The sequence below is a fragment of the Schistocerca americana genome, chromosome 2 (assembly GCF_021461395.2).
Source record: "Schistocerca americana isolate TAMUIC-IGC-003095 chromosome 2, iqSchAmer2.1, whole genome shotgun sequence".
In the NCBI taxonomy this organism is placed as follows: domain Eukaryota; kingdom Metazoa; phylum Arthropoda; class Insecta; order Orthoptera; family Acrididae; genus Schistocerca; species Schistocerca americana.
In genome coordinates, this window is record NC_060120.1 from 236039080 (window position 1) to 236056171 (window position 17092).

The following is a 17092-nucleotide window of genomic DNA, read 5'->3' on the forward strand; positions in this document are numbered from 1 at the left end:
TGTTCTGTTTTAAAAACTGTAAATCATTGATCTGTAATTTGTTTTAATTTAAATTCAAGCTACTACTTCATATTGCAGTTCATTCTTAACTACTTGTGTATCTAGATTGTTGTAAAGCATTAATCTGGTAAGTGGCTACTTTTAAATTCAGTATAAACTAGCGACGGATAAAGTAAATTTTTTATCACGTTTCAGTTTTCCTAAAGTTACATCTTAACAAAATAAACCTTCATCATGATTTCTGCAGCGCCGTCCGAGCAAGGTACAGCCAGGGCAAAAGCACCACAGGCGCAAGGATGCGAGCTGGTCCCAGTGCCGTGGAGACTCGCCAGTTGCGCGAATTCCATCAGCACCACGGGAGGCGCTGAGGATGAAGATATCGACTTCGCCTCGGCTAATTGCCGGCCGAGTGCAATACGCCAATGACCGGACGACAGCTGACAAAAGCCTACTCGAAAAGTACAAGAGCAGCTCTCGCCCACTTGTTTACAGATCATCGTCCAGGGCTGACTTACACAGGGAACGTCGTTTAGTGAACTCATAGAAGTGAACAGACAGTTGTTGTAAATTGCATCTGCTATGTACTGTGAAGTTTACCTGCGATTATTTGCACTTAGCCATTGAGGGCCTATTTTGTGTTATATTACAAGGAGTGTTGCAGACTTCAATATTCAACTAGTCACAAAGATAAGTAAACCTTTTTACGTTCGTTACTAATTTGTCGGAGTAATGTAGAACTTTCGTTCTCCTATCCTGTTTCTTGAACCTGGGGCACAGCTGTGTCATAGTGGCAGGGAGAAATTGTGTTAACGGTGTACTGCACCAGAAGCCGTTTCACGAACTCATAAACTCGGCTTACCGTAACAACAGTGGCAACTCGGCCTCCACAACAGTAGCGACGAGCCGTTTACAAAACTGGCGACGTGGTTTTACAAAAGTTTTAGTTTTTAAAATCACATGTAATGGGTTGTACAGTTGACTGGCTACGTTTGACTTGGAATGTGAGCTTATACTCTTCACTTTGAAAGAATTATTTCTTATTTTAGTGACTGTGTCATTAATAAACCCCGGCCGCGGTGGCCTAGCGGTTCTAGGCGCTTCAGTTCGGAACCGCGCGGATGCTACGGTAGCAGGTTTGAATCCTGCCTCGGACATGGATGTGTGTGATGTCTTTAGGTTAGTTAGGTTTAAGTAGTTCAAAGTTCTAGGGGACTGATGACCTCAGATGTTAAGTCCCATAATGCTCAGAGACATTTGAACCATTAATAAATGTATCAGCTCGTCATTTTGCACATTATTCGCCCAAATCTGACTCCACAGTCCCACAAGTTACAGCCTTATCGAAGCAACCTTCCAGGCATTCTTCTTAACAGCGTTATAGAAACTACACAAAATACTCCCGAATAAAAGTCCAGTTTCTGAATTAAAGCATGCGTCAACCCGGGGTCATCATAGCTTTTATTTATCTGATACAGCAACATCATCTAATATATCCAATTTTGTACCTCGTTATGAAGAACAGTGCTATATTCCAACTATTCCACTCAGCTATTTTTATTGTTTTAATTTATTTGTTTTCGATTTTGAAGCAACTGCGGCTTCATCTTCCGGTACTGTAGCACTGCTATCTGTGTCATAGTGTACCCATCATCCTCCAGTGTGGTAACTATAGCACTGTCATACTCACCTCAGTAGCCGAGGTCGATAATTCATCCCTGAAAGCTGGCGGTCATCACAGAGACAGCTGGTTCCAGTCATGGTGGACGAAGAAAGTTCCTGCTTATCAGACTTTGCGCCACATCCCTCCAGTGTTTCATGAAGTGAGGTCATATGATACCGATGATTGTGATCCGTCCGTCGGATGGGAAGGTTACTCCCAATGGTCTCCTTGGTGTTACTCGAGAGGCGTATGCTATGTACCAGCAACGGGCTTCATACTCTCCCTTTCTCACCATCGTACAATACAAATGTGACACCATAGTCTACACACTTGAGACACGGTTCTTACACTGCGCAGGGAAAGACATCCTTTTCCTACTAGGCGGCCGAAAGATTCCTTTAGGTCTCCTAACAATTGTGTAAGATTCTTTCTTTCTTTTGTACCTATGATCAGCAAAAGTGCTCAAACAATCTATGGTTCGTTCTGATATCCTATATTATGATGTTTCTTTCTTTTGTTACTCCGTCCTATAGCTCCCTTTGTCTTACACTTCAGTTGCGTCTTTGGTAACAGTGTTTATCCTTCTTTAGGTTGCATTACTTCAGTCGCTATATCTTCTTTACCTCATTCATTTTAAAGAACTTTAGGATAGCCGTTGCGGCTGTTCCAAGCAACTCAATGAAATAACAGGAAATTTAAATGAAAAATTTCGTTGGCCAATATACGTTTATAAACACGGATTCTTCAGGACTTCAGCAACTGAAGCTCATTCACTACGATGTTAATGGAAAAATGTATCTGTGAGTGCTGTCTCTATGCTCATGATATCGCAAAGTGGTTTCTCCCTTGTGAGTTTTACGCCGCAAGGTTACGAAGATGATTCTGTGTTTCTACATGCACTCTGGCCCCAAAAAATCGACCATTGTGCAATAGCAGATGGAATTTTTCATTTCACTTTTCATTAAACACGTTTAATACTTTTCATTTCTATCTGAAGGAATTTAACCTCATAAACCTCGTTTTTGTAAGTTCTATTCTGTTAGTCTTGTTTAATCAATGTTTTCTAACTCATCATAGGCAGTAAAGTTTTCGATCTTGACAGTATCTGAGTTAGTATATTGGTTGTGGTCCTGTTAGTGTACCCTTTATTTACTTATGTGTTAGTGTAAGCAGGAACTTATCAGCTACACTGACTCCCCATGCTCCACTCTAGGTTCACAAAGTTTTCATCGTCACAAGAAAACAGTACAGAGTGGAGATGGTTACATTCAAGCGATCCTTCAGCTAAGTTACATATGGTGTGCCTATTATGCAAGAATTTTATACTATGTACATATCTAGTATAACCAGATTTTTATAAGAGATTATAGATGAGAAAGGGTAGTAGACTGTAGTCGAAATAATCATGCGATGTTTAGAAATGAGATTAGAAAATTAGACCTTAAAATAATTCATGATGGCCAAAGAAGTGAGGATAAAAAATGCACACTGGCTTTACCAAGATACGAATTTATGTAAAAAAAATTTCAACATTTAATATAAATTTGAGTGTTAGGAAGTCTTTTCTTAATGTATTTGACTAGAGAGTAGCCTTGTGCGAAAGCAAACGTTAACGATAAGCAGTTCATCAAAAAGAGAATAGAAGTTTTGAAAGGTGATGCTGAAGGTTAGAAAAGCAGATCGAATAACTAATGAGAGGATTCCGAATCTAATTGGGAAAAAACTAAATTCTTGGCATTACTAGATCGAAAGACCGATCAGAATATAGAACACATACTGAGGAATCAAGTAATATTAAATCTGGCAATGGAGCGAAGTGTGTGTGGGTGTGTGTGTGTTTGTGTCTGTGTATGTGACGGGGGAAAATTGTAGGGCTGCAGTAGTTATTCAGAGAAGAAAACATTTGCACATGATAAGTCTAGCGTTGAGAGCTGTGTGAAACAGATCGTCAGACTGAGGACCACAACATCAAAACTCCTCATATCTTTTTCAGTATCAGTGTCTAATCTCACTGCGATGTAAACAACTATCATCATAATTTTAATTTCAATTTCTAAACCCCGTACTTCTTTTCTATTCTGTATAAAACAGTTATATAATGTACATCAGTATCTCATGATCATGTTGCAGTGACAAAGAGGCCTAGTACAATACAAAATAAGGTAAACAAAAATTATAAAAAGCTACAGTCAGTAGAACAGTTTACAAGCGTCTTGTGCATTGTGGTGCCAAGCGTTTCTACGACATTAACATCGGTTCTTCTTATGCTTTCCTGTAGTACTCCCAGAAAACTGTACTACTATGTTACGAGCGTGGATCGTGTTCCCGAAAAGGTGACTCTATCTGCTGCGAGGTTGTGAGTCCGATATCCACCAGCGACGTGGGCAAAATAAATTTACACCCAGTTGTGGAGATTGGAATCTTTGAAAAATGCAGCAAGTAAAATATAACCTCGAACAGTCACCCCAGTGCACTGTCCTTAGTAATGTATCGCACACCGCTATAGATCTAATTAGGTCGCAAAGTATCTGATTCAGAGTAAAAATTTTTAATAGACATTATGCTCGTCATATAAAAAATAGATAACTTTTCAAGACAGACTGTCAGACATACAGGTAAAATGTTATTTTACCTTCCTAGGTATCTTCTACCATTGACTGAAGGCAACAAAAACGTTTTTGCAAAGTACCGAAGCAGCAGCCCACATCACAATAACAATTCACTAATCTATGATGCAATCTACACACTACGTGCCGGTATTGTGTTGACAAACCATGGTCCTCAATTCCAGCAAAGAAACGTTATTCTCGGAATGCACTTGGAATCATACTTCAAAAATGAAACTATTCACGGTGTAGACAATACGAGGATTGACACTGAATAGTGATGGACAGCAGAAAACTGATACCGTAAAAGTTTTCCAAAAAAATAATTTATTGAATAAAACCACTTTACAGTATCTCTCATAATAAGAGAAATAAAATAACTCCATCAGTTACGTGCAATTTGCGGTATTTATATTTTCTGAACTGAAGAACAATAAATATTTTCTTCAAGGCAAACTTCTTTCTGTAGAAGGCTACAGAACTATTTTTTCAGCATCTAAGCTGAACCGTTCAAGCATATTTATTTACAGTCATAACTCTTCCGTTTCTTTTGTGGAGACAGTAAAACATTCTGTAAGAGACTGAATATCAAAAAGTTTCCACGTGTCATTTAAATTAAATATTTGTAATTAACTCTCACAAGATATGAATTTCAAGCCTAAGGTTACCTTTAGGGTAATCCCTTTTAAAATAAAACTTGTGGCTGATCAGCTGATTTCTTAAGGCCTCAAAAAGTACGCTAAATGAACCTCATAAGCCAACCGTAATAACAAAATTTGTTGTCAAATTTATCACACAAAGCAACTTGTTGACGTGTTAAATATTCAGTGAAGTATTTTTGTCGTTACATAAGGGATCCGAGTTCCTACGTCGTAATAAGGTTTTGGTACTGAGAGTTTGAAGAAATTAGCTTATGTTATCCCACATATTTCAAGAGATTTGTTCTTTTCGTGTCTGCCTTATATATGTGCTTATTAGTGTGTCTTGTCTGATATTTTTAGAGTAAATATTGCCTGTACTCTATGCGTAAATATCCACAATACCATACTCCTCCTTTGGTTCAGGAAGGTTTTTCACTAAGATACTGTGGCGTTAGAAATCAAGATCGCTAGATTGTAAATTAATTGTCTATTGATTAGGAATAGAATGTCGCTTGCATTGAACCATACTTTGAGCAATATAGAAGAAGAAAAAGGGGCAGTTGTAAGGAAAATATATGGAGGTCACAGATGATTGGCATCTGCGTATTGTGACCACTGATGAAATTTCTTTCGTTATTCGTTTAGAATTTACAGAACAATCACTTTAACAGTAAGAAAAAATAGTTTATCAATAAAGATTTGTCACTTCAGGCGCCGGTCTGACATGGACGGTGACAGCAAGACTTAAGTTGTATCTTTAGGTTGAAAATGAAAAAGATCTGCTTCTAGTTGGAGGAAATTTACCTCAGAAAATTACTCATACATGAGTTATCGAAATTGTGGAAGTCCTAAAGAAGCACATAAAGGTCACCGTTAGTAGTGTATTAACGAATTAATAAAAAACAAGATCGTTCTCATTACATCCTTTGGACTTAAAAGACTTTCACAGTATAAAATAAGGTGCTTGAATTCCGATGATAATACTGGTGAAAGGCAGGCTAGTATGCTGCGTAAAACGTGTTAAGTCCAAAAATGACTTCCTGATAAACTTGGAAACTTTGAAAGGACATGGTAAATCGGATTATTACACTAAAATAATTCCAGTCATCAAATTAATAATTCGTAGTATCTCTTACAATGATGTTCTGTTTCAATTTAATTCTTTATTTCTTTTTCTATCTATTAAACATAACTAGACGTACGGAGGCAATCTGGGCTTAATATACTTTTCGCAGTGAACATATATTTACAGAAAAACAAATAATACGGCTAAAAATGGAAGTTAAAAGGAAATACAGAGTTTTCTTAAGGAAGTTGTTGCAAAGGGGTGCAGTTTATAACTAGTTCCCGTGATCCTAAGTCTACCTGAATTAATATAATAAGTGAACGGACCAAATAAAAAAAATAAAACCAGAAAAAATTGTAGCACACTGCTGAGTTTTGGGGCGACGTCTCAAACTAGATTCACATCAAAACGAGAGCGATGCCTACAAATATCTGATGGAAGCTAGACCGTATCGCGATCTTTTGCTTGTCTGTAGCTAACGGAGTGGTCCAATTGAAATGAACGCTCATCAAATCTCAATTGTTTTACATCAGCTCTCGTAAGAAAAATTAATCTCGTTTCTTAGTCTCCCCTCAAAACAAACTCAGCTCCGTGACCCAGTAATTCCATGCCGATTGTTTGCATCCGATGAAGCGTTTCCGCTTTTTCCTTCCATTCCTCCAGTCACCCCACGCATCATCTTTGGATGAGACTGAACTACCAATAGCCATTAAAAGGTTTCGTCTAGGATGCGTTCGTGCGTCTTCGTGCTGCTACAAGACAAGCGCCATTTTTCAATGCGTTCCATACGTCCAACAAAAAGATACGCCTGAAGCCATGTCTGACTACTCTTTTTCCTCTTGCTCCCTTTGACAGTCGCAAGAGGCAGTAACTTCCTCTTGGGGGCACGTGTCACAAACGACAATGCATAGCGGTTGGCCTGGTTTACATACCGCTCAAAGAAACGTGACCCAGACGAGTACATAACGAAATTTTTCGGTAGGTTTTTGGTGCAGTGCAAGTGACATCCCTGTATTAATGTAGGTCACGAACGTATCAGCCAAGAAAATGGAGCGGAACTTTTCAGATATTATGCTTAATGTGAATCTGTGACAAACGTTATGTCATATAATCGGAACAAGCTGCAAGGTACTACTCGAACAAACGATGCAGATTAAATTTAAGTGCAGTTATTTTTTTGCGTTATCTTGAAATTATGAGTCATTTACCTGACTCGACACTCTCCTTTAATTTCTTTGTAAATCTATCACAATCAATTTGAAGGGCTCAGTGTTTTTTACTTGACATGGTCGTGTTGGAGGTGACACGCTCTTGTCTTTCCCTCACCTTTCACTTGGTTTATTCAGGCAGTTACAGGGAACCAATAGTTTATCACGAACTACAGCACTACTTGACGTTTTTGTGACACTTGCCAACTTATCTCCCGAGCCACACGATACCCTGCGTAAAGTTCTTTATCTCTCTATTGCTGTAATACTCAAAGAACTCAATAATCTGTACAATCGTCTCCCACTGCATTGATATTCCCGTCCTCATTTGATCGTTTCGTACCTCATCATTCACCTAGGCAACTGGTGCATTCTTCCACTATCAGATTCCTCCGGTTTTTTTCCCTCGCTGATATGTCAGCACGTTTTTACTTACTGTGTTGTTCACTTTTTTGTTTTTTGTTTTGTTGTTTTAATTCTCTTCCTGGGAAACTGCAATGAGCAATTATAAAGAAAGTTTTTAAATAAAAACAATCTAAGATCCCGTGTAAGTTGTTGAAATTGTAAAAAATATTACACCAGTCACCTGATCAACAAATTAAAAATTTTTAACTATTTTCATGTGATATTATATTGTTTTAATTAAAAAACTTTTATGAAAATATGTTACTGCCTTCCCAGTATCGTAGAAAGTTCTGATTGTTAGTATTAAACGAAATTACAGTCTTGTCAATCTATATCTACATAGATAATCTGCAAATCACATTTAAGTGCCTGGCAGAGGGTTCGTTGGAACACCTTCACAATTCTCTATTATTCCAATCCCGAACAGCGCGCGGAAAGAACGAACACCTATATCTTTCCGTGTAGGTCGGTGTCAACAAAATATTTTCTCATTTTCGCATATTGGTGATCGCAATTTCGTGAAAAGATTACTTCGCAACGACAAACGCCTTTCTTTTAATGATGTCCAGCCCAAATGCTGTATCATTTCAGTGATACTCTCTCCCATATTTCGCGATAATACAAAACATGCTGCCCTTTTTTGAACTTTTTCGATGTACTCCGTCAGTCCTATCTGGTAAGGATCCCACAACGCGCAGCAGTGTTCTAAAAAAGGGCGGACAAGCGTAGGGTTGGCAGTCTCCGTAGTAGATCTGTTACATTTTCTAACTGTCCTGCTAATAAAATGCAGTCTTTGGTTAGCCTTCCCCACAATATTTTCTGTGTGTTCCTTCCAATTTAAGTTGTTCGTAATTGTAAATCCTAGACATTTAGTTGAATTTACGGCCTTTAGGTTTGATTGACTTATCGTGTAACCAAAGTTTATCGAATTCCTTTCCGCACTCATGTGGAAGACCTCACACTTTTCGTTATTTAGGGTCAACTAACAATTTTCGCACCATTCAGATATCTTTTCTAAATTGTTTTACAATTTGTTTTGATCGTCTGGTGTCTTTATTAGTCGATAAACGATAGTGACATCTGCAAAAAACTTAAGACGGCTGCTCAGATTGTCTCCCAAATCGTTTATATAGATAAGGAACAGCATAGGGCCTATAACACTGCCTTGGTGAACGCCATAAATCACTTCTGTTTCACTCGATGACTTTCCGTCAGTTACTACGAACTGTGATCTCTCTGAAAGGAAATCACAAATCCAGTCACATAACTGAGACGATATTCCACAAGCACACAATTTCACTACAAGCTGTTTGTGTGGTACAGTGTCAAAAGCCTTCCGGAAACCCAGAAATACAGAATCGATCTGAAATTCATTGTCAATAGCACTAAACACTTCATGCGAATAAAGAACTAGTTGTGTTTCACAAGAACGACGTTTTCTAAACCCATGTTGACTGTTTGTCAATATACCGTTTTCTTCGCGGTAATTCATAATGTTTGAACACAATATACGTTTCAGAATCCTGCTACATATCGACGTTAACGATATGGGCCCGTAATTTAATGTATTACTCCTGCTACCTTTCTTAAGTATTGGTGTGACCTGTGCAACTTTCCAGTCTTTGGGTACGGATCTTCCGTCGAGCGAAAGGTTCTTTATGATTGATATAAGAAGCTAATTCATCGGCATACTCTGAAAGGAACCTAATTGGTATAGAGTCTGGACCAGAAGACTTGCTTTTATTAAGTGATTTAAGTTGCCTCACTACTCCGAGGATGTTTACTTCTACGTTACTCATGTTGGCAGCTGTTCTTGATTCGAATTCTGGAATATTTACTTCGTCTTCTTTTGCGAAGGCGTTTCGGAAGGCCGTGTTTAGTAACTCTCCTTTGGCAGCACTGTCTTCAATAGTATCTCCATTGATATCGCGCAGAGAAGGCATTGATGGTTCTTGCCGCTAACATACTTCACATACGACCAGAATCTCTTTGGATTTTCGGCCAGGTTTCGAGGAAAAGTTTCGTTTCGGAAACTGCTATAAGCATCTCCCATTGATGTTTGCTCTAAATTTCGAGTTTCTGTAAATGATCGCCAGTCTTGGAGACTATGTGTTCGTTTAAATTTGCCATACTTTTTTCATTTTTTATGCAACAGTGTTCTGACCCGTTTTGTGTACCAAGGGGGATCAGCTCCGCCGTTTGTTAATTTATTTGGTAAAAATCTCTTAATTGCTGTCGATACTATTTCTTTGAATTCAAGCCACATCTGGTCTACACTTATATTATTAATTTGGGAAGGAGTGGAGATTGTCTCTCAGGAAGGCATCAAGTGAATTTTTATCTGCTTTTCTGAATAGGTATATTTTTCGTTTACTTTTGGAGGATTTGGGGGCTACAATATTCAGTCTCGCTACGAAAACCCCGTGTTCACTAATCCTTGTATCCGATTTGATACTCGCTATTAACTCAGGATTATTTGTTGCTAAGAGGTCAAGTGTGTTTTCACAACTGTTTACTATTCGCGTTGGCTCATGAACTAACTGCTCGAAATAATTTTTAGGAGAATGCGTTTAGCACAATTTCGGATGATGTTTTATGGGTACCTCCGGAACTAAACATGTATTTTCGCCAACATATCGAGGGTAAATTAAAGCCACCACCAACTATAATCGTATGAGTCCGGTACGTGTTTGAAATCAAACTCTTTGAGCCTTTCAGCAACTGTATCATCTGAATTGAAAGGTCGGTAAAAGGATAGAATTATTATTTTATTCTGGTTGCCCACAATGACCTCTGCTCATATTAATTCACAGGAACTATCTACTTCACTTTCGAGACAAGACAAACTACTTCTAACAGCAACAAACATGCCACCGGCAACCGTGTTTAGCCTATCCTTTCGGAACACCGTTAGTTTCTTTGTAAAAATTTCTGCTGACCGTATCTCCGGCTTTAGCCAGCTTTCAGTGCCTATAACGATTTGAGCATCTGTGCTTTCTATTAGCGCTTGGAGCTCTGGTACTTTCCCAGCACAGCTACGACAATTTACAACTGTTATACCGGTGGTTACTGTATCTACGTTCTTCATGTGTTCAGCCTGCATCCTTTGTGACTGAAGCCCTTCTTGTGTTTTCCAGAGACCCTCTAGCCTAAAAAACCGCCCAGTCCACGCCACACAGCCCCTGCTACCCGTGTAGCCGCCTCCAGCGTATAGTGGACACCTGACCTACTCATCGGAACCTTGTGGATAGCAAACGACAAAGTGTTTCGTTCCTCACAACCCCAGAGTTGTCAATTTAACTGTGAATGAAAGTAAATTAAGTGCCCCGAGTGATGTTCGAACTTACGACCTTAAGATTATGAGACGCGCTACCTACTGCGCTACCGAGGCACGTCAATAAACAACTTAATCACTGTTCAATGATTATACTTTGATTGTATGCCCACCTTCGAGATTAAAACATAAACACGTACTGGTGCCGTAGCACAGTAGCAGAAGCTAGCGGTCACGAATCCCGATGTTACAACTAACCGTATAGCTACTGTATATAGAATTCGAGCCGTAAAGTAATGATGATGTGGCATGTGACGTCATACGTACTCAAACAGAAAGACAAGGCACTGATAATATTTCTTTTGCGTCTGTATTAGGATTTGGGATGTAGGTTGTGGTAACAGTGATCTGTAGCATTAACAGAAATCTAGGTTTGATTGTGAGTTGGCAAAGCGTTATCGAACGCTTCAGTTAATCCATGTATCAGCGTCGTAGATTACATTCCGAATTTCTCCGCAATATATCGTAGAATGAAGGTATGCGAACATTAGTTATTGAGATGGAGATGTTAAGGCCAGCAGGCACTTAGGTGCTACTCAACACGAACAGATTACGTCCCAGGGCCAAATTTCGCTTACTTCATTAATTCCAAAATCATCTATAAGAACGTAAATATAATATTAAATTGGACAAGTACTCATAGTAATGATCAATTAGACACAGATACGCATCAAAAAATTGGTTATAGTGTCCGGGGAGAAACAGATGACATCTTCACTACAACGGTGCTGCAAGGGATTGCAGTCCCGTCCCCGAAACTCGGCGTTACGTTAACCGTGTTCGAAGGTTACTGTTTCGAGACGCTGACGCTTATTATCAGAAAGCTGTTTCAATTACGAAATAAATAACTTTAAATTGTTTCCTTTTGCTGGGTTGTTTAACGGACACACTTGCACACGTGCCACGGAATAGAAGTTTTAAATATGGTGTATCTCAAAGCAGAAATGTGACACGTCGCTAATTCATAACCTCAAAACATGTATCGAAATACAGAAGCTACATTTATGAACATTTTAAATTACAGGTTTCAGCGGTTATTTATTTCAGACCATGAGATATTTTATTAATGCGTTCAGCACGTTGTCATTCTAGCTGTTGCGCGATTATTCTTGGGGAGGTACAGACATGCCGGCAACTTCTGTTTTTTTTTTTTTTTTTTCTCCGCAGTTTGTGGGAACTTTTGGGGAAAGGAAAATTTTTGGGGAAGAAAATTTTGGTAACAGGGAAATTGGGGAAGTATTTAATTGTCTAGCCTTAATACTAATGCCAGCTCTCATATTTTAATTCAGACAACACATAATTTTCACTAGATATCACCCTCTCTTCATATAAACCGACACACTTTATCTTTTGTGGGAGACGTTGCGCTCGCCGCGGTGACATCACTATGACGTGTGCATGCCCAGTTTCGACTGTTTGGGATCTCTTGCTACTTTCATGGCCTTATCGAGTTTTGAGGAGATGCTGCAATGAATTTCGTCGTCTTAATTGATGTTCGTATCTGGTGGGTTTCATATTGCAACGTATGGCCTACGAATATATGTTGTTTCATATATTGAAGAACTCTCGGAAACACGCCGGTCCTGGTGTGATTTGTTCTAATTATACGTAAGGTAATGACAGATCGGCAGTTAAGAGCCTTCACGAAGTGTAAGTAAAAAGAATTGCGTAGTGGATCGAGGTGGCGAACTGCGAAGTGAGATACAGGTGGTGCGATAACGGTAAATAAATAGAACAATGGAAAGATCACGAAGGAAGCAATTGTGGTACCCACAGAACAATATTTTATTTTTCTGGTCCGACTATTGTTTTTATTAACAAATTAAAAATTTTAGTTTATGTAATACAATTTTTTAATATTTACGATTATTTTGTGACCCTGAATAAATAATTCCACCTCTATAAGTTGCCAAGACTGATAACAAATGATAATGTAAAGGAATGATCGTGCTTAAGATACTTGCCGAAAAGTTGCTGAAATGATATAATTTTGGAGCATTTTTTGTCTGTTATGGGAGAGTTTAGAGAACTCAGTATCGAAACACTGAGAGTCACGTGTAGATGTTGAGAACCATCGAGGTCACACCTGCTGCAATTGCCACTCTAAAGGGTGGCCCAAGTTGGGGAGACAAATCGGCTGCAGAAGTCGTAGACAGAGATTGCGTGCTAATGTGGTTAAAGCATGATTAAAACGAATCTGAGGAGTCCGAAGTATTTTTTCCGTGATAAAAGAATTTCTGTTAAAACTATGCATGCGAAATAAATTGTTTTTTCCATTTTGTCAAAGTTTAGCACAGTACAATAATTCTATTTACTGATAAAATTTTCTCTCTTATCTCTAGGTACCGTTCATTAAAAGTCTGTGTACAGTACATTATTATTTGAAATAAATTGTTATTCTATATAAAAATTTATAAATCAATCGGTGAACAGAGCGGCCACCATCCACGCTTTTTCTTTCTTCGATTATTCGAATAGTTACTTTCCAACATTTTTAAAGTACCGATGGTGTGATAAATAATGGTACATTTTGTAGTTCCATTGAATTGCGCCCTACAAACGTCAGTTTTTTCCTTAAAGATTTTTCTCGCTGAAACCTATTGTCCCTTAAACGACAAACTTTTACTGAGTAAGCAGCGGCAAAATAAGGCTGTTTATTCATCGCTGATGGCATCTTCTACTTCGTACTGTTCAAGCACTGAAAGCAACGTATGCTGCAGCCAATCTGTATGGTCGGTAAAACTACTTTAGCAAGTAGATCTCGGCAAACCACTGTTAAATGCTTGGCACACTGTACTTATTAGGGTTCCTCCTGTTCCATTCGCAGCCTACGGTACCTATAAGTACTAGTTATAAACTGCATAAATGCACTATGCGATGGTGCGGCCATTGATTGCACTCACACTTTTTTATAAATTGACCACAGTATTTACGCACTTATTAAGCGTTACGTGCTTCGGCTTTCGCCATTTTCAAAGGCTACAAAAATACATAAACTGGTATCTGTAAAGGAAGGTTATGGTAATACCGAAGTACATACATAATACACTGGAATAAAACACTCACCGTTCGCGCTTAACCCAAATGGATCTGTCCAATATGGATACAAAGTGTTTTATGCTAATGTGTAATGTATGTCTTGTGATCCCACAATAATGTTACTTGACTGATAGCAGTTTGTGTATTTCTGTATTCTACGAAAATGGCGAAATCCCACACGCGTTAGGCATAGTCAGTGAATACATATTGTGATCAAGATGATCAAAATCGTTTGAGTGATAAACGGGGTGGTGTTGTATACTCCTAGATTCTTCCCTTAAAGATGACAAAGCTTTGTAAGTAGGCTTTCATGTTATAGTTTGCATCTGTTTTCAAGTTTTTAAGCATCTCGAGGACTCTCTCCCATGGGTGAACAGACCTGTGAACATTCAGTAGGCCCTGACAGTAATGTTTGGTATGGGTCACACACAATTGAACAATATTGAAAAACGGTCGCTTGAGTGTTTTGTAACAAATATGCTGATTGAATTTCCCTAGTAATCTACGAATGAACTGAAGTCTGCCACCTGGTTCACGTACTACTGAGCCTATGTGATTGTTCCAGTTTCTCATCCATACAGATTGCAACATCCAGGTATTTGTATGAGTTGACCGATGGCAGTTATTGCTCACCGATGTTCTAGTCTACCATTTTTCATTTTTTCATGTGCAAAATTTTACATTTCTGAACATCTAAACGAAATTCAGTCTTTGCACCACTTTGAAATCTTGTCACAATCTGACTGAACATTATTGTATGTTTTTGATCAAATGAGCGGAGAGGAAACAAGACCCTCTAGAAATTACACAATGGATTTTTGTTCGAATTTTCAAAGCCAAACAATGAGTCGGAAATGGACAAATGTAGCATCAAATTAACCAGCATGAGATCTAGTGTTTCAAAATAGGATTTAATTGTTTGAAAGTAATCAGAATAATTAATAAAACATGAATTAGTGATTTAAGGGAAAATTGAAACATATCACCAACAGCTAGCTACGTAAATGATGTGTCAAAAAAATTAATCTCATTACGGCTTAGCTATTTTACACATGAAAGTTATTACTTTGGTGTAGAATTGGTGGAATTCTTTCTTTCGTGGTGAAAACATAAAATAACTATCAAATTACAGCAGAAATTAAAACTTCTCTGCGTTCTCTTGTTCCGTATAGACCTAAAAATAATGGAACTCCGACCGATAAAATTTATGCTGTTAATTGCTTCCTAAAGAAGAGACGAAAATTAAACTAAATTTTGAAAACAAAAACGTCTGTGAAATGTTTCGTGAAATTTGCTGTACGTGGTTCTGAGTATCATTTAAGCCCATGTTACAACCGATCATGTTCGACAATGTTCCGTGGGTGCATTACGTATCCCACTTCTCCCCCTATGAGACTACGTTCTCCAATGTCGAACATGATCGTATGGTGATCCAGGTGTTACGGCTCGGAGAGGCATAATGTTGCATTGGCGTACTGAACTCCAAGACTTTGAACACGATACAGCCGACGGTCAATACTATTGCCGCACTGTACTCCTCCCCCATTTGCGTCTTATCAGGGGCGCATTCCGGCCTGACTTCGTTTACATGGATGACAATGAGCGACAGTATCGAATTGTGCAGGTGAAGGAAATTTTGGAACGGCACGGTATTCGGCCAATGGACTGTCCTGCCTGTTCTCCCGACTTAAATCCCATCGAGAACGTGTGGGATGCGTTGGAGAGGCGTATTACCACGTATCCACATCCACCAACGATCTTCCAACAGTTGTCAGCAGCTCTGATGGAGGAATAGAGCCCCTACCACAAAAGCTGCTTACCTAAGTTGTGTCCAGCACGGGAAAACGTTATAGAGCATCCGTCAGCGTCCGTGGTTATCGCACACACTATTAAGAACCATGTCCCGTCTTTTGTAATGTTCAGGGGATCATCATAAATTAAGCTGATTTCAGTGTAACTGTTGACTTTGAATGAAAGGCTTATTTATGTTCGTCTCATTGCGTATTTCTTTCACTTACCTCCTATACTATAGCATGACACTCTTTCTATACGTGGTCCAAGTTTCATCGAGCTATGTTACTTGGCAGTGCGAGCATCGGGTTAAGTTACTTGGCTGTGACACATCATGCGGATGCTGATGTCGTCCTTATGTTTTGAGCACCTGAGTAGTAGTAGTAGTAGTAGTAGTAGTAGTAGTAGCGGTAGGAGTAATAGTATTTATTTACCCGTGGATCACTTTTCAGTTTCAGATCAAAAAATATAATTCAGTATACAGACAGTACCTACAGGACGAGTTGGACAAAGACACGTTAAATAGTCGGCCGTGACAGCTTTGAAAATGTCATGAAACGATTCATTCTTTTTAGCGTCACAAAATAAACCACGGACAAGCTACATTAAATTATTCTGCTGGAACTTAAATCCAAGAAACCTCCCCCCCCCCCCCCCTCCCCCAAGAAAATCACTAATATCAGTTGCTCATTTACTCTTTTAAGTAAAGTCACTAATTCGACGTGCGAATCTTAATTACTCAACAAAATAGTGTAAATGTCAAGTATACGATGTACAAATTCGTGGAGTTATTATGAAGTTTTAGTTATCACCAAAAAAACATAAACATACTGTTTTGTTTTTTCCACAGGTATTACAGTGCGCCGCTAGAGGAAGTCAAAACGAAATAGCGCTGCCTATTGATACAGGGGACATGAAGTGACTCCACGAATCCCTCCTCCCGCCGCCCCCCTCGCACGCACACACCCTTTTTTTACATGTTGCAGAACTACTGCAGTGTATATCAGGACTACACACGTGTACTTGCAAACATATCAAGAAATTGCTTCCTAACATTTTTAGGTAATAATGAAAGCATTATGACTGTCCCTCGTATGTCGCTCGTATACCGAACAGGTATGCAGGACACCATAATCAAAAAGACATTAGGATGCTTCAGAATCGTGGCACTAACTTTTCTGCCCCCATTACGAATAATCGTTTCTCAGATAAGGTCTTTCCCATAACTTACAGCATAATTTACTGGTAATGTAAGTGATTTATGAAACATCAAATTACATTTGTTAAAGCAGATTTAATTTTTTGTATCAGGGTTTATCAAAATTTTTGTATTTATCACGCT